We start from the raw sequence: 18,507 nt of genomic DNA on the forward strand, positions 1-18,507 counted from the left end.
AATCCCAACATGCCTTCTCCAAGGCACATTGTATTCAAGCTGTCTAAAATCAACGACAAAGAAAGAATCCTCAAAGCAGCATGGGAAAAGAAGACGGTAACTTACAAAGGAAAGCCCATTAGATTACCATCAGATTTTTCAGCAGAAACTGTACAAGCCAGGAGGGAGTGGAATCAAATATTCAAACTATTGAAAGAGAGAAATTATGAGCCAAGAATAGTATATCCAGCAAAGATATCCTTTAGCTATGAAGGAGGAATAAAGACCTTTCCAGACATACAGAAGCTGAGGGAATTTTCTAATACACGACCTGAACTACAAGAAATACTAAAGGAGGTTATTCGACCACCTACAACAGGGACAATTTGTGGCAACCAAAACATAAAAAAGGGGAGAGTAAAGGCCTGAACTGGAATATGGGAATGGAGAAAGTAAGCGTGCTGAAGAAAATGGAATATTCTAAATATCAAACTTTCTTTTACATAAACTTAAGGGTAGCCACTCAAAAAAAAAAAAAAAAATCCAGAACTGAAATATATACTGTAATAAAAGAAGAAACAGAGGGAAACATTATAGAATACCGCCACACAGGAATAACAGACAACAACAAAAAGGCAAAGAAACAATGGAGACACAGCCTTACCAGAAAACTAAAGATAGAATGACAGGAAATCCTCACATATCTATAATCACCCTAAATGTAAATGGACTGAACTCACCAATAAAAAGGCACAGAGTAGCAGATTGGATCAAGAAATTAAACCCAACCATATGTTGTCTCCAAGTGACACATCTCAGCTACAAGGACAAGCATAGACTCAAAGTGAAAGGGTGGAAATTGATATTCCAAGCAAGTGGTACCCAGAGAAAATCAGGTGTAGCCATAATGATATCAGATGAAACAGACTTCAAGGTGAAAAAGACAACACGAGACAAAGGTGGACGTTTCACATGGTGAAGGGGTCTGTACAAATGAAGACATAACAGTCATCGATATTTATGCCCCCAATCAGGGAGCACTGAAACATACCAAGCAACTACTAGAAGAACTGAAGGGAGAAATTGACCAAAACACAATTATACTAGGGGACTTAAATACATCATTGACAGCTATGGATAGATCATCCAAACAGAAAATAAATAATGAAATAGCAGCCCTAAATGACACATTAGATGAAATGGACATAATTGACATTTATAGAGCACTTCATCCTAAAACATCAGACTATAAATTCTTTTCTAGTGTACACGGAACATTCTCAAGGATAGACCATATATTGGGACATAAAATCAGTCTCAACAAATTTAAGAAGATTGAAATCATACCATGCATATTCTCTGATCACAAGGCTTTGAAATTGATATCAACTGCAAAAAGAAAGCAGGAAAAACACAAATACATGGAGATTAAACAACATACTTTTAAAGAAGGACTGGGTCAAAGAAGAAATTAGAGGAGAGATCAAAAGATACATAGAAACAAATGACAATGAAAATACATCCTACCAAAATTTTTGGGATGCAGCTAAAGCAGTTTTAACACGTAAATTTATCTCATTACAGGCCTATCTCAAGAAACAAGAAAACTCCCAAATAAATAACCTCATGTTACACCTTAAAGAACTAGAAAAGAAGAACAAGTAAAACCCAAGGTCAGCAGAAGAAAGGAAATAACAAAAATTAGAGCAGAACTAAATGAAATAGAGAACAAAAAGACAATAGAAATAATTAATGTGACAAAGAGCTGGTTCTTTGAAAAGATTAACAAAATTGACAAACCCTTGGCTAGACTTACTAAGATAAAAAGAGAGAAGACACTGATTAACAAAATCAGAAATGAAAAAGGGGAAGTTGTCACGGACACCACAGAAGTACAAAGGATCATCCAAGAATACTATGAAGGACTATATGCTACCAAATTCAATAACCTAGAAGAAATGGACAAGTTCTTAGAAACATATAGCCTTCCAAGGCTGAACCGTGAAGAACTGGGAAATCTAAACAGACCGATCACCAGTAACGAAATTGTATCAGTCATCCAAAACCTTCCCAAAAGCAAAAGTCGGGGACCAGATGGCTTCACTAGTGAATTCTACCAAACCTTCAAAGAGGATCTAATACCAATCCTGCTCAAACTCTTCCAAAAAATTGAAGAAAACACAGTACTCCCTAACTCATTTTATGAGGCCAACATTACCCTGATACCAAAACCTGGTAAGGACAGCACAAAAAAAGAAAACTACAGACCAATATCTCTGATGAATACCGATGCAAAAATCCTAAATAAAATTCTAGCAAATCGAATACAACAATGCATTAAAAAGACTATTCATCATGACCAAGTGGGGTTCATCCCCGGGGCACAAGGATGGTCCAACATACGCAAATCCATCAATGTGATCCATCACATAAACAAAATAAAGGACAAAAATCATATGATTATATCAATTGATGCAGAAAAAGCATTTGACAAGATACAACATCCATTTATGATTAAAACACTTAATAAAATACGTATAGAAGGAAAATACCTTAACATAATAAAGGCCATATATGACAAGCCCTCTACTAATCTCATAATTAATGGAGAAAAACTGAAGCCCTTTGCTCTACGTTCAGGAACACGACAGGGCTGTCCCCTATCACCTCTGCTTTTCAACATAGTGTTGGAAGTCCTTGCCAGAGCAATCAGGCAAGAGAAAGAAATAAAAGGCATCCAAATTGGGAATGAAGAAGTTAAATTATCACTCTTTGCAGATGACATGATGCTATATATAGAAAACCCTAAAGACTCCACCAAAAAGCTATTAGAAACAATCAACAAATACAGTAAAGTTGCTGGCTACAAAATCAACGTACAAAAGTCCATTGCTTTCCTATATACTAACAATGAAATCTCAGAAAAAGAAATACCAAAAACAATTCCTTTTGCAATTGCAGCAAAAAGAATAAAATACCTAGGAATAAACTTAACCAAGGATGTGAAAGACCTATATGCTGAAAACTATAAGACATTTTTGAAAGAAATTGAAGAAGACACAAAGAAATGGAAAGACATTCCATGCTCATGGATTGGAAGAATCAACATAGTTAAAATGGCCATATTACCCAAAGCAATATACAGATTCAATGCAATCCCCATCAAAATCCCAATGGCATTTTTTAAAGAAATAGAACAAAAATCATCAGATTTGTTTGGAACCACAAAAGACCCCGAATAGCCAAAGCAATCTTAAGAAAAAAGAACAATAATGGAGGTATCACACTTCCTGACTTTGGCTTGTACTACAGGGCTACAATAATCAAAACAGCATGGTATTGGCAGAATAACAGACACATAGACCAATGGAATAGAATTGAGAACCCAGAAATAAAACCACATAAATATGGACAGATAATTTTTGACAAAGAAGCTAAAAACATACAATGGAGCAAAGACAGCCTCTTCAATAAATGGTGCTGGGAGAATTGGATAGCCACGCAAAAGAATGAAACTGGACTGCTATTTGTCACCATGTACCAAAGTTAATTCAAAATGGATCAAAGACTTAAGCATAAGACCTGACACAATAAACTGCATAGAAGAAAACATAGGTACTAAACTTATGGACCTTGGGTTCAAAGAGCATTTTATGAATTTGACTCCAAAGGCAATGGAAGTAAAAGCTAAAATAAACGAATGGGACTATATGAAACTTAAAAGCTTCTGCACAGCAAAAGAAACCATTGACAAAATAAAGAGGCCACCAACTGAATGGGAGAAGATTTTTGCAAACAGTGCCTCCGATAAAGGGCTAATATCCAGAATATACAAGGAACTCATGCAACTCAACAACAAAAAACAAACAACCCAATTGAAAAACGGGCAGAGGACCTGAAGAGACATTTCTCCAAAGAGGACATACAAATGGCAAATAGACATATGAAAAAATGCTCAACATCACTAATCATCAGAGACATGCAAATAAAAACCACGATGAGATATCACCTCACCCCAATCAGAATGGCTATCATCAACAAGAGAAATAGTAACAAGTGTTGGAGAGGCTGTGGAGAAAAAGGAACCCTCAAACACGGTTGGTGGGAATGCAGACTGGTGCAACTGTTATGCAAGGCAGTGTGGAGGTTCCTCAAAATTATGAACAGAATTGCCATATGACCCATCAATCCCTCTCCTGGGTATCTACCCAAAAAATCTGAAAACATTTATACATAAAGACACGTGTGCTCCAATGTTCATTGCAGCTTTGTTTACGGTGGCCAAGACATGGAAACAACCAAAATGTCCTTCGATAGATGAATGGATAAAGAAGTTGTGGTATATATACACAATGGAATACTATTCGGCAGTAAGAAAAGATGACTTAGGAACATTTGTGACAACATGGGTGGATCTTGAGAGTGTAATGCTGAGTGAAATCAGTCAGACAGAAAAAGCAGAGAACCATGTGATTTCACTGATATGTGGTATATAAACCAAAAACAACAAAAGAACAAGACAAACAAATGAGAAACAGAAACTCATAGAGAGAGACAATAGCTTAGTGGTTACTAGAGGGTAAGGGGAGTGGGGGGGTCGTAGATGAGGCTAAGGGGGATCAAATATATGGTGATGGAAGGAGAACTGACTCTGGTCGGTGAACACACATTGGGATTTATAGATCATGTAATACAGAATAGTACACCTGAAATCTATGTAATTTTGCTAACAATTGTCACCCCAATAAATTAAAAAAAAAGGGAAAGTGCCAGGAACATATGGGGAAAAATAGAATTGTTTAGCCTCAGTGTGAGGGCTGGAGAGGCAGCTTGCCCCCAAACAGAGGAGCTGGCAGAGGAGCTGTTTCTTTGTTGAGCCATCCCCATCCCTGCATGCAGATGCAGGCAGATGCCATATCTGAATCTCCATCAAACAGGCTATCACTTTTCTTTTGACCCACCCTAGTGATTCCATAAGATCACACTCCACCCAACTTTTGGGTACACCTAAGCCACTTCTGGTGGCTTTCCCATACAAACAGCCTGCCTTGGCTGATGCTGCCAGGCGGGAGGGGTGTTGGGAATGGGTGAAAAAAGCGGAAGGGATTAAGAAGTACAAATTGGTTGTTACCAAATAGTCATGGGGATGTAGGGTATAGCACAAGGAATAGAGTGGTACCTCGGTTTTCTAACATAATCTGCTCTGGAAGAGCATTCGACTTCTGAAACATTCAAAAACAGCCGACAGCTAGGCCTCAGGATCTTGCACTCAGTGGAAGCTGCGTGACATGTTCAACTTCCGAGGCGAGTTCGAAAACTGAAGCATTTGCTTTTGGGTTTATGGTATTCATAAACTGAAATGTTCGCCAACGGAGATGTTGAAAAACCGAGGTACTACTGTATATTGTAATAACTATTTATGGTGTCAGATGGATACTAGATTTATTGGAGTGATAAATGCAAGGTGGTTCGGGGACAAGGTGAAAAAAGGTTAAGGCATTAGGTGGTACAAATTGGTAGTTACAAAATAGTCATGGGGATGTAAAGTAAAACACAGGAAATATAGTCACTAATATGGTAATAACTATGTATAGTGCCAGGTGGGTACAAGACTAGTCAGGGGGAATCACTTGTTAAATTATATAAATGTCTAACTACTATGCTATACACCTGATATGTCAACTGTAATTGAAAAATTAAAAAAGAGGGAGTGAAAGGTGAAGGGGAATAAGTGGTTCAAATTTCCAGGTATAAAACAAATAAGTCATGGGGATGTAATATACAGCTGTGTAATATAGGCAATAATATTGTGATAGCATGGTATGGAGTCAGATGGTGATCACTTCTTTAGGTATATATATAAATGTTAAATAACTATTGTGTACACCTCAAACTAATATAATATTGTATGTTAGCTATATTTTAACAAAAATCTTTTTTTAAAAACTGTAAATGATTATAATTAAACAAACAGAACCATAAGGGCTTCCACAGTTACAAAGTAGCCAGAATTATTAATCTTTATGTTACTTTTTCTTTTAAATATTACAAAATAATTATTTTCATGATTAATAACACATACAAGGCTGTGGCCACTTTCTGTTGGGGGCATCAGTATTATTAACTGGAAATTGTTGTTGATGCTGCCCTTCTTTGAGATAGGTCAGAAATTTGGAAATTTGAAGTAATAAAATCAAGGTGGTTTTTATACCCAAATTATTCCACTTCCTGGATGGCCACTAGGTAGCACCAAAGGCCTGCTACTCCACTTTGTAACCAATCGCAAAGCACTCACACACAAAAAAAGGATGCTAAAATAATTAGGCGTGTTTGATATCCTTTAAATTTTTCAGCCACTACTTTTTTCAAATATTTTTTCTGCCCCTTTTTCTACTCTTCTTCTGGGACATCAAATACACATACGTTGGACTGCTTGATATTCTCCCACATGTCTCTTTATTTTTCCTCAATATTTTTCTCTGTTTTTCAAATTTATGTGTGTATGCATGAAATCAAGTCCAGTAATTCTTTTTTCTGCCATCTCCAATATGTTGTTGAGCCTATATAGCAATTATTTTAGTTATTATATTTTTCAGCTCCAGAATTTTTATGTTTTTTTGTTGTAGTTTCCATATCTCTGTTGCAATGTTCTCACTGATACCACGTTTTCCTTTAATTCTTTGAAATTTTTCCTTTAATTCAAAAAGACTTATAATAGATGTTTTTAAATCTTTGTCTGCTAAATCTGACATTTGGGCCCACTCAGAGTCAGTTTCTACTGACTGCCTTGTCCACTATGCCTGGGTCTCATTTTTTTATTCCATTCAATGTCTAATTTTTTTTCCATTGAAATTAGAGATTGTAGAAAATATGTTGTAGTGACTCTGGAGTCTAATGTGTTCTTATGACTACTGGGTTTTTATTCTAGTAGGCAGTTAACTTACCTGAAAACAAACTGCAAATTTTCTGTACCTTGTATGCAGCAACTGATATATCTGCTTTATGCTTATGGGTATGCACTTACATTTTTTAGCCTAGCTCCCTGGGGAGTCTCCCATGTGCCTGTGTAATTTGACAGTCAGCCAAAAATGTGGACAGAGATGAGGTGCAGCCACTGAGTGGTTTGCTTGCCTCTAAGGTTTCATGCCTAATTACAAGCTGTCCTGCTGTTCTTGGGCTCTGTCTACTGGCACTTCAAATCCATAGGCTTCAGCTTTCTGTTGCTCCATCTAAGCACAGATAGGGATGAGTTCGGTTTTTTAAGAAGCACTTCTAGGTATATACCCATAAGAACTGAAAACAGGTACTCAAATAAGTACATCTCCATGCATGTTCATAGCAGCACTATTCACAATGGCAAAAAGGTTGAAACAGCCCAAATATCCATCAATGGATGAATGGATAAACAAATTGTGGTATATATAGATGATGGAATATTATTTGGCCACAAAAAAGGAATAAAGTACTGATATCTGCTACAACATTAATGATTCTAAATGAAACACTATGCTAAGTGAAAAACAAAGTCAGACAAAAAGGTCACATATTATATGAATCCATTTCTATGAAATACCTGAAATAGATAAATCCATAGATATTGAGTGCAGATTGGTGGTTGCTGAGGCTGGGGGGAAGAGTAACTGAGGAGAAACCACTTAATGGGTAAGAAGTTTTACTTTGGAGTGATGGAATTGTTTTGGAATTAGAGGCAGTGGTTTCACAACATTGTGTATATATTAAACGCCACTGAATTGTCAACTTTAAAATGGTTAATTTATGTTGTGTGAATTTCACTTCAATACATTTAAAAAATATATTTGAACATCACTAGCCATTAAACAAATGCAAATTAAGAACACAATGGGATACAAATACATACCTGTTAGAACAGCTAAAAAAATTTAAAAAAAAATAGTGACAATACCAAATGCTTGGAAGGAAATGAACAACTGGATCTCTCATACATTACTGGTGAGGATGTAAAATGGAGATCATAACTTGGCAGTTTCTTATAAAACTAAACATTCTACTACCATACAGCCCAGTACTAATACCCCTGGGCATTTATCCCAGAGAAGTGAAACTTTACATCTACAGAAAAACCTGTACACAAACCTTCACAGCAGCTTTATTTGTAATAGCCAAAAACTACAAATAACCAAAATGTCCCTCAATAGGTGAATGGTTAAATAAACTGTGGTATATCCAGTCCATGGAATACTAATGAGAAATAAAAAGGCATAAAATAATGAAAACACATGGACCTCAGGGACATTATGTTAAGTGAAAAAAAAAAAAGCCAATTTCATAGGGTCAAAAATTCACGTGCTGTATGATTCCATTTATATAACATTCTGAATGTGACAAAATTGCAGTGATGGGAAACAGTTTAGTGGTTATCAGGGGTTAGGGATGGTGGGGAGGAGAGGGGTGAATGTGACTATAATGGGGTAGCACAAGGTAGATAGTTCTGCATATGTCAATTTCTTAATTTTGATACTGTACTATAGTTTTGTACAATGTAACCATTGGGGGAAACTGGAAGAATACATGAACCTCTCTGTACTATTTTTGAAACTTCCTGTGAATCTATAATTATTTCTGAATAAAAAAGTAAAACAAAAAATACAATGTAACATACAACTCAATAAAGTTGATTGTAAAACAAATAAGTCATGGAGATGTAATGTATAGCATGGGGAATATAGTCAATAATATTGTGATAGTGTGGTACAGTGTCAGATATTTTCTGGACTTCTGGTGATCACTTCTTTAGGTATATAAATGTTGAACAACTATGGTTTACACCTGATATTGATATAATGTTGTATATTAGCTATATTAACAAAAGCGTTAAAAAATAAATTTAAAAAAAAATGAAAATTATGTTTTTAAGGTTAAACCAAAGGCACAGATCTTGCTTTATGTAGCTCAATATTTCAAGTGTAGATTTCTCTCTTGTCTTTACTTGTTTTGTGTTGGGTCTCATGGATCCTCTCTTACACATACATAATTTAGTTGTCAAAGGGATTTGGACCAAATTTGTATTTGGAATTTGAGTCTCATTCCTTCTGTAATTCTCTTGCTGCCAGGACTTCCCCCTTTAAATTTCCAGATGATTTTTCAGCCCTGAAATGTACCTTGAGCCCATAGGCTGTGTTTTTCCTCTGATGTTTCTTTCAGCCATCGCCATGGGGGAGGGAGGGGTCAAGAAATGTCATCAGGCCAGAAAGCTGTAATCTCACAACTCTCAAGCCTTACAATTGCAGTATTTTTTCTTCTGTCTGATTTTGTGCACTTTCCAGTATCTTTAACAAGTTTTTTTATTTTTTAATAGTATTTTTAAGGTAAAGATGAAAACATAATAAATGAGTTTGGCTATATTTATATCTATTGACAATAGCTGTTGCCTCTATGCATGTCCCTATAACAATTTTCTAAAAGATTTTTATTAAAATATAGCTAACACACATTATATTAGTTTCAGGTGTACGCCATAGTTGTTCAACATTTATATATCTAAATAAGTGATTACCAGGATAAGTGAAGCAACCATGTGACACTGTACCATGCTATCACAATATTATTGACTATATTCCCTATGCTGTATATTACATCTCCATGACTTGTTCTATACCTGGAAATTTGAGCCTCTTATTCCTCTTCACCTTTCCCCCCCTTTTTTTGATTTTTCAATTACAGTTGACATTCAATATTATTTTGTACTAATCTCAGGTATACAGCATAGTGGTTACACATTTATATAATTTAAGAAGTGATCACCCTCACTAGTCTAGTACCCACCTGGCATTACGTATAGTTATTACCGTATCACTGACTATATTCCCTATGCATTACTTTACATCCCCAAAACTGTTTTGTAACTACCAATTTCCACATCTAAATCCCTTCACCTTTTTTCACCCTGCCCCCCAAACTCCTCCCATCTATCACCTTTATAAATCTACTATCTATCTGACACCATACATAGTTATTACAATATTATTGACTATATTCCTTATGCTATACCCTACATCCCCATGAGTGCTGTTCAACAACCAATTTGTACTTCTTAATCCCTTCCCTGTTTTCACCCTCACCCCCAACCCCTCCCATCTGGCAACCATCAAAATGTTCTCAGTATCTGAACTTTTTTTCTGTTTTGTTTGTTTATTTTGTTCTTTAGATTCCACATATAAGTGAAATCACATTGCATCTGTCTTTCTGTCTGACACTCCACTCAGCACAATACCCTCCAGGTCCACCCATGCCACCACAGATGGCAAGAATACATTCCCTTCAATGGCCAAGCAATATTCCATTGTATATATGTACCACCTCTTCTTTATCCATTCATCCATGGATGGACACCCAGGCTGCCTCCATATCTTGGCCATTGTAAACAATGCTGCAATGAACACATGGATGCACATGTCCCTACGAAAAGTGTTTTGGGTTTTTTTCTGATAAATACCCAGAAGTGGGATTACTAAGTGCTTTGTCTCTTACTATAGCTTTTGTTTTCAAGTCTGTTTTATCTGGCATAAATACTGTTACCCCAGATATTTTTGTTGTTCATTTCCATTTTCATAAACACCTTTTCCCATCCCTTTACTTTTGTTCTGCGTGTGTCTTTCAATCTGAAGTTTGTTTCTTCTACACAGCATATGTAAGGGTCTTGTTTTCTTATCCATTCAGCCACCCTATGCCATTTGATTGAAGCATTTAATCCATTTACATTTAAAGTAACTGTTGATAGATATATAGTTATTGCCATTTTACTATTCATATTTTTATCTTTTTTTTTTCATCTTAAATAAGTCTGTCTAAGATTCCTTGTAATATTGGTTTGGTCGTGATGAACTCCATTAGGCTTTCATGTGTGGAAAGCACTTTATCTGTTATTTGATTCTAAATGATAGCTTTGCTGGCTAGAATAATCTTGGTTGTAGGTCCTTGTTTTCATCTTTTTGAATATTTCGTGCCCATCCCTTCTTACCTGCAAAATTTCTGTTGAGAAATCAGCTGAAAGTCTCATGGGAGCTCCCTTATAGTTATCTAACTGCTTTCCTTTTGCTGCTTTTAAGATTCTTTCTTTGTCTTAATCTTTGTCATTATAATGTGACTTGGTGTGGGCCTGTTTGGGTTCATCTTGTTTGGGACTCTCTGTACTTCCTAGGATTGTATGTCTATTTCTTTCACCAGGTTAGGGAAGTTTTCAGTCATTATTTCTTCAAATAGATACTCGATCCATTGCTCCCTCTCTTCTCCTTCTGGTACTCAAATGATGTGAATGTTGTTACGCTTGATGTTGTCCCAAAGGTCCCTTAAACTATCTTAGTTTTTATTATTATTATTATTATTTTTAATTTTTGTTGTTCTGATTGGGAGTTTTCTGCTACCTTGTCTTCTAAATCACTGATGCGATCGTCTGCTTCATCTAATCTGCTGTTGCTTCTTTCTAGAAGAAATTGTGCACATTTCAATTACTGTACTCTTTATTCCTCACTGGTTCTTTTTTATAGTTTCTATGTCCTTCTTTATGCTTGCTATCTCTTTGTTGAAGTTCTCACTAAGTCCCTTAAGCATTCTTATAACCAGTGTTTTAAACTCTGTCTCTGGTAGGTTGGTTGCCTCCATTTAATTTAGTTATTTTTCTGTAGGTTTATCCTGTTCTTTTATTTGGGACATGTTTCTTTGTTTCCTCATTTTGGCTGCCTCTCTGTGTTGGCTTCTATGTATTAGGTAGATCTCCTATGTCTCTCAGTCTTTGCCAGGTGGCCTTATGTAGTATGTATCCTGTGTGGTCAAATTGCATAGTCTCTGTGATCACTTGTGTGTGTGTTCCCGGAGTGTCCCTTGTGTGTGTTGTATTCTCCTATTGTAGCTGAGCCTTGATTGCTCTTGCTGTGTCAGTGGGTGGGATTGATTCTCAAGCTGACTGACTGTGAGGATTTGCTATGCCCACAATGCATGAGCTGCTGTGTGTAGGCTGACCCCTCAGAGGGGAATTCACCCCAGTGGGCTCTTGTGCCTGTTGAGACCACCCACTGTGGGGTGGTCACTTGTGGGGCTGACCAGGTAGGGCTCAGGTGTGGTCTGCAGCCAGCCTCTGGGTGTGTTGTTTCTGAGAGGGGAGGGGCTTCCATGCAGGCCAACTTCAGCCTTGCCTGTAACCAGCCCGAGGCTACTTGGTAGGAACTATAAAGCTATATGTCATTGGTTGCTACCTATTCTGGACCTGGAAGCATGTGGGGGTGGCCTCGCTGTAAACCAAGGCCAGCTGCCACCAGTATTAGTCCTGGGGAAGCTTAGCAAAAAGCCCAGGGCCCCCAAAATCTGTTGCCATCTGCCAGCTGCCTATAAGGCACAGCCACTGAAAGATCCTCCTTAGGTGCATAGCCAGGCTGGTTGACCCAATGTTGAGAGTGTCCCCAGTGATGCAGCAACTAGTTGGGTGGGGTGGGGTCCAGGGAGTCATGAGGAATGGCTGGTGGTTCTTACAAAGTTAATGCAGATTCAGTTCTTGTACCAGTACTGGGCCTGTGACCACATTGCAAAATACCGAGAACACTGTGGCCAATCACTGCTTACCTCAGGCCCACGGATTCCTGAGAGGCACCCGAGAGAGGCTGCAGTGCACATTGTGGCTTTCTGCAAACCAAATTTCCCCAGACCACCATAGGCCTTCCACTACTGTAAAAGGTTTCCGCAACTTGTAGGACAGGGCTCACCACCAGGGAGCTGAGGGTACCCTGGGTAATGCAGCCCTAGCTGGTAGTGGGGGGGAGGTGGGGACCCAGGGCATCACCAAGTTAGTGTGCATGCATGAATTTTACCAGATTAATGTGGTCTCAGATTTGGCCCTCTGGGGGAAATAGATTGTGTCCTCCTGTAGGCTATGTGTGAGGCAGGCTCCAAATAGGGACAATGGCAGCTGTCCTTCCAGCCCTCACCTCGAGGCCACACAACTCAAATCTTTCCCCTTATGTCTGGCACCTCTCAAGTTGCTGCCCCTCCACCAGAGCCCAAGTGAGTGTTTGCAAGTGAGTGAGTCTGTGTGGGAGCCCTTTCAGTGGACGTCAGGGTTTCCAGCTGCCTTCAGTCTCACCAGGACAGATGAATAGAGTCCTCGCTGATTTTCATCACCAGATGTTGTGGGGATTCCTCTTCCCAGCACAGGACTCCTGGGCTGGTAGTCCAGTGTGGGGCTGGGAACTGCTCCCTCTTCAAGGCAGACCTCTACCAAGGTGTACCTCCTAGTGTCCCACCACTACCTGTGAGTTTAGGGTCAGCCCGTTTCATGTCTCTGCCCCTCCTACCAGTCTCGATGTGGCCACTTCTTGATATTTTCAGTTATAGGGGTTATGTTCAGCAATTGTTTAGATGATTCATGAGGTTGACTGTTCCATAATTTAGTTGTAACTTTGGTGTGATCCTGGGAGGCAGCAGGCAAGCGTTTACCTAATCCACCATCTTGGACATTCTTGATCGGAAATTTTTAACAAATTTCTTAAATAAATTTTTAGAATGGAAGGAGAACTGACTCTGGGTGGTGAACATACAACATGATATATAGATGCTGTATTATAAATTATACACTTGAAGCCTATGTAACTTTACTAACAATTGTCACCCCAATAAACTTTAATTTAAAAAAAGAAAAAAATATAATTGTTACCTACAAGAAGTTTCATGTGACCAGTTCATTCCTCCACAATTACTGGAAACCTCTGTTTTACATTTTAAAATTATATCCATATTATTAAAAGATATTTCTTGTCATCAAACCCACAATATGAGAAAAGTTTCCAAATAAAAAAGAGAAGCTCCAATTCCACCATTTTTTATAGGTCAAATGTTAATATGAATATCTCAGCTACTATATTCCTCAGGATGAACAGAAGCATAATCATGCTCATGTGCACAGTCAAAAAAAACTGACCTTTCAGGGAGTAACAGCTTTATTGAAATACAACTCACATACCACATAATTCATATATTTAAATTGTACAGTTCAAAGGTTTTTAGCATATATAGTTTTGCAATCATTACTATAATCAATTTTAGAACATTTTCATCACCCCAAGAAGAAACCCTATACCTTTTAGCTCTTACCGTTTTACCCCCTAATACCCAGACCTAGGCGATTAGTAATCCACCTTCAATGTCTATAGATTTGCCTATATTTGGACATTTCATATCAATGGAATCACATAATACATTATATCTCCAGACTAGATTCCTTTACTTAGCATAATATTTTCAAAGTTCATCCATGTTATAAACTTCATTCCCTTTTATGGTCAAATAATATTCCATAGTATGGATATACCATATTTGTTTATTCATTCATCAATTGATGAAGAACAACTCCACTTTTTTAATATTATGAATAATGCTGTTATGAACATTTGTGTACAGTTTTTACTTTTTTATTTATTTTTATTTTTTTAAATTTATTGGGGTGACAATTGTTAGTAATATTACATAGACACAGACAATAGTTTAGTGTATACAGTTTTTTGTGTAGAAGAATGTTTTCACTTCTCTTCAGTTATGTACCTAGGAGTAGAATTGGTGGGTCAAATGGTAACTCTATGTTTAACTATTTGAGGAACAGCCAGACTCTTTTCCAAAATGGCTGTATCATTCTACATTCCCACCAGCAGTGTATGAATGTTTTCATTTCTCAACATCCTGGTCAACATTTGTTATTATCTGTCTTTTTTATTATAGCCATCTTACTGGGTGTGAAGTGGCATCTCACTGTGATTTTGATTTCCATTTCCCTGATAGCTAAGGATGTTGATCATCTTTTTATGTGCATATTGACCATTTCTTTTTTTTTTCTTTTTTTTTTTTTTTAAATTAAATTTATTGCGGTGACAATTGTCAGTAAAATTACATAGATTTCAGGTGTACAATTCTGCATCACATCATCTATAAATCCCATTGTGTGTTCTTCACCCAGATTCAGTTCTCCTTCCATCACCATATATTCGATCCCCCCCATCCTCATATCCCACCCCCCACCCCCCACCCCCGTTACCCTCTGGCAACCACCAAACTATTGTCCGTGTCCACGAGTTTCTCTTTCCCATTTGTTTGTCCTGTTCCCTTGCTGCCTTTGGTTTATATACCACATATCAGTGAAATCACATGGTTCTCTGCTTTTTCTGATATTGACCATTTCTATATCCTCTTTAGATATAATTTCACATTGCTTGCCCACTTTTTAATTGAGTTTTTTTTTTATTGAGCTACAATTTTTATATAGTCCAGACACAATTCCCTTATTAGATATATGCTTCAAAAATATTTTCTTCCATTCTGTGAGCTGTCTTTTCACTTTTTTGATAGTATCCCTTGAAGCACCAAAGTTTTTACTTTTGACCATGTCCAGATTATCTATTTTTTTTCCTTTTTTGCTAATGCATGTGGTGTCATATATAAGAAACCACTGACCAATCCAAAGTTGTAAAGATTTACTTCTACGTTTTCTTGTAGGAGTTTTATAGTTTTAGATGTTACATTTAGGTATTTGATCCATTTCAAGTTATATTTTGTATATCATGTGATGTAGGGATCCACCTTCATTCTTTTGTATGTTGATATTCAGTTGTCCCAGCACCATTTTCTGAAGAGACTATTTTTTCCTCATTGAATTATTTTTGGTATTCTTGTTAAAAATCAATTGACTATAAACATGAGGGTTTATTCCCAGATTCTTAATTCTATTCCATTTATCTATATGTCTATCCTTATGCCAGTGCCACACTGTCTCAATTATTTTTGCATTTACACAATTTTGAAATCAGAAAGTGTGAGACCTCCAACTTTGTTCTTCTTTTTCAACATTATTTTAGCTATTCTGGCTCTCTTGAATTTTCATATGAATTTTAGGATCAGCTTGTGAATTTCTACAAAGAAGCTAGCTGGAATGCTGATAAAGATGGGGTTGTATCTATAGATCAATTGGGGAAGTATTATCATCTTAATGATAGTAAGTCTTCCAATCCATGAATACAGGATGTCTATTTATTTACATCTTGTTTAATTTCTTTAAAAAATATTTTGTAGCCTTAAGAATATAAGGTTTGCACTTTTGTTAAATTTATTCCTACATATTTTAAGCTTTTTGATGCTATTATAAGTGAAATTGTTTTTCTTAATTTCAATTTGCTCATTGCTATTGTATAGAAATGCAGTTGATTTTTGTATATTAATTCTGTATCTTCCAACTTTGCTGAACTCATTTGTTAGTGCTAATATTTTAGTAGATTCCTTAGGATTTTCTATATACTAAATGTCATCTGCAAACAGAGATATTTGTATTCTTTCCTTTATAATTTAGATGCCTGTAATTTCATTGTCTTGTCTATTTGCCCTGTCTAGAACTCCAGTACAATACTGAATAGAAGTGAGAGTGGACATTCTTGTCTTGTTCCTGACCTGAGAGGGAAATTTCAGTGGCTTACAATCTTTACTTACTTACTTACTTACTTACTTAATATTACATGTAAACTGTGGGCTGTCAGCTGCAACTGTGCTCAGCTTTACGCCATAGGCATAGATAGATGTATTTCATTCCAGGACCCAGCCTGTGGCCTTACCTGGGCTATACTGTTCTCTTGGCAGAGGGTAAACACAAGAAACCAAGCCAAACCAAACCATATAATCATTTTAAACCTCTGCTTGGATGTGGCATATGTCATATCCACTCACACTCTACAGCCAAAGCATGTCAGTTGAGCTCAAAATCAAATCTGTACTCCTCCCACAACAGACATGGCAAGTCACATGGCAATGAGCAGGGATACATAATCCTTTTACAGGAAAGGTGGGGAGCAAATAACTGTGAACAATATCATCTGCCCTATTGAGTCTATATCTATTTCTATTACCACTAAGAATTGTATGAAATGATTAACTCAGCAATAAACTCAGTTATCTGGACACAAAAACACAATGAGAGCAGCTATTTTTTGTGAGCAAGACCACTTTTTAGAAATTGTCCAAGGTCACAAAGAAGACTGTATAGGAAAAGTTATCTGAAACTTGAAAATAAGGGAAAAGTTGATTGCATGACTCGTTAAATATCAAGGCAGCACACTTTCTAATAAGTCTGTCAGTTACCTCTCTCAGGGTTTGTAACTTTGACTTAACTATTCACAACTCATTAGGGTCCAGAGAACTTTAGTCTTATAAAGTTACAGTTCACCTTGCAGAAAACTACAAGATGTGATATACTTCTTGGAGGGTAGTTGGTCCAGTAAATAACCCCAAAAGTTTCCGTTTATTGCACTAGAAAACATTAGTCAGTTTTGAATCTAACTTAGTCATTTTATTTTGGCATTCTTTTCTCAACTGGCTGGACGAATTCCTGTTTTCCAAATGTTCTTTGAACAAGCATTCTTTCATGAATTCTTTCATGATTCTTTCATGAATTGGTTAAATAAAACTTTTACATGTGCTAACAAATTACTTTGTCTGAGACTTGTGCTTTTATAGACTCACCTACTCCAAGCAATTTTCCCTGGATCCCTCTTCCTCCAAGTTCCCATGCATCCTCTGTGCTCCCACAGCACCCTACACTTATACTACCAAAGCATTCACTATTCACACTACATAGGGATTGCCTATTGATGTATCTTCCTCCCTTATCAGACTGTGAGCACTTTGGCACTATCCCTGCTTGATTATGGATCCCTGGGGCCAAGTACAGCGTCTGCAACATCCTACATGATCAATCAACATTTGTAGAATGAGTGATTTCTCTTTAGTTGTTGCAAGTTGATGACAAATAACTAAAATGAATAAATGAAGCAAGAAAACTTGGTCTCTAGAATTCAGGGGGAACTATCAAATAGACACAGCCATAGGAAAAAAAAAAACAGAAAGTATAACTGGTCCTCACTTTCAGGAAGGCCAATATATGAAATTAAAATTTAGGCTACAAGAGTTCACATTCATTTTCCTAAAGCTTCTTTGTTTTATGAAATAATTCACTAGAGTTTCCTGAAACAATAGGATCTCCTTCGGTGTTTAAGTACCTTTTATGAACTATCTAACTGGGTTAGTTTTAGAATCCATTGACAAATGAAGATCAGAAGTGAAAATGTGAGTCAATGAGAAAATTATTTGATTTATGCATGTGTGTGCTCTAGAGTGCTTTTCAGGAACCTATTTATTGTGTAACGTGAAGCATGAGTACCCAGGATAGTGAAGAAGTTTAGCTTACATGCTAATAGGTCTCTGACTTCTAAAGGCCTTTGGATAAAAAAGGAGGGGGAGAGGAGAATGAATGATAGGGGAGAATGATAGGATTGGACCCAGAACCTATGTCTGGGGCTTAGTTAGAGAAGGTGGTCCAAGTGAGATGAACTGAAGAACAGTGAGGGCAGGGAATCAGACAGGTAACAATGATCAGATTATAACGTTTCTATTCATTTGGAGGAAATGACGAAAAGGTCAAATACTTATTGAATACCTACAGTGTCATGCACTGTGCTAGATGCTGGCATT

The sequence above is a fragment of the Rhinolophus sinicus genome, chromosome X (genome assembly GCF_036562045.2).
Source record: "Rhinolophus sinicus isolate RSC01 chromosome X, ASM3656204v1, whole genome shotgun sequence".
Taxonomy (NCBI): Eukaryota; Metazoa; Chordata; class Mammalia; order Chiroptera; family Rhinolophidae; genus Rhinolophus; species Rhinolophus sinicus.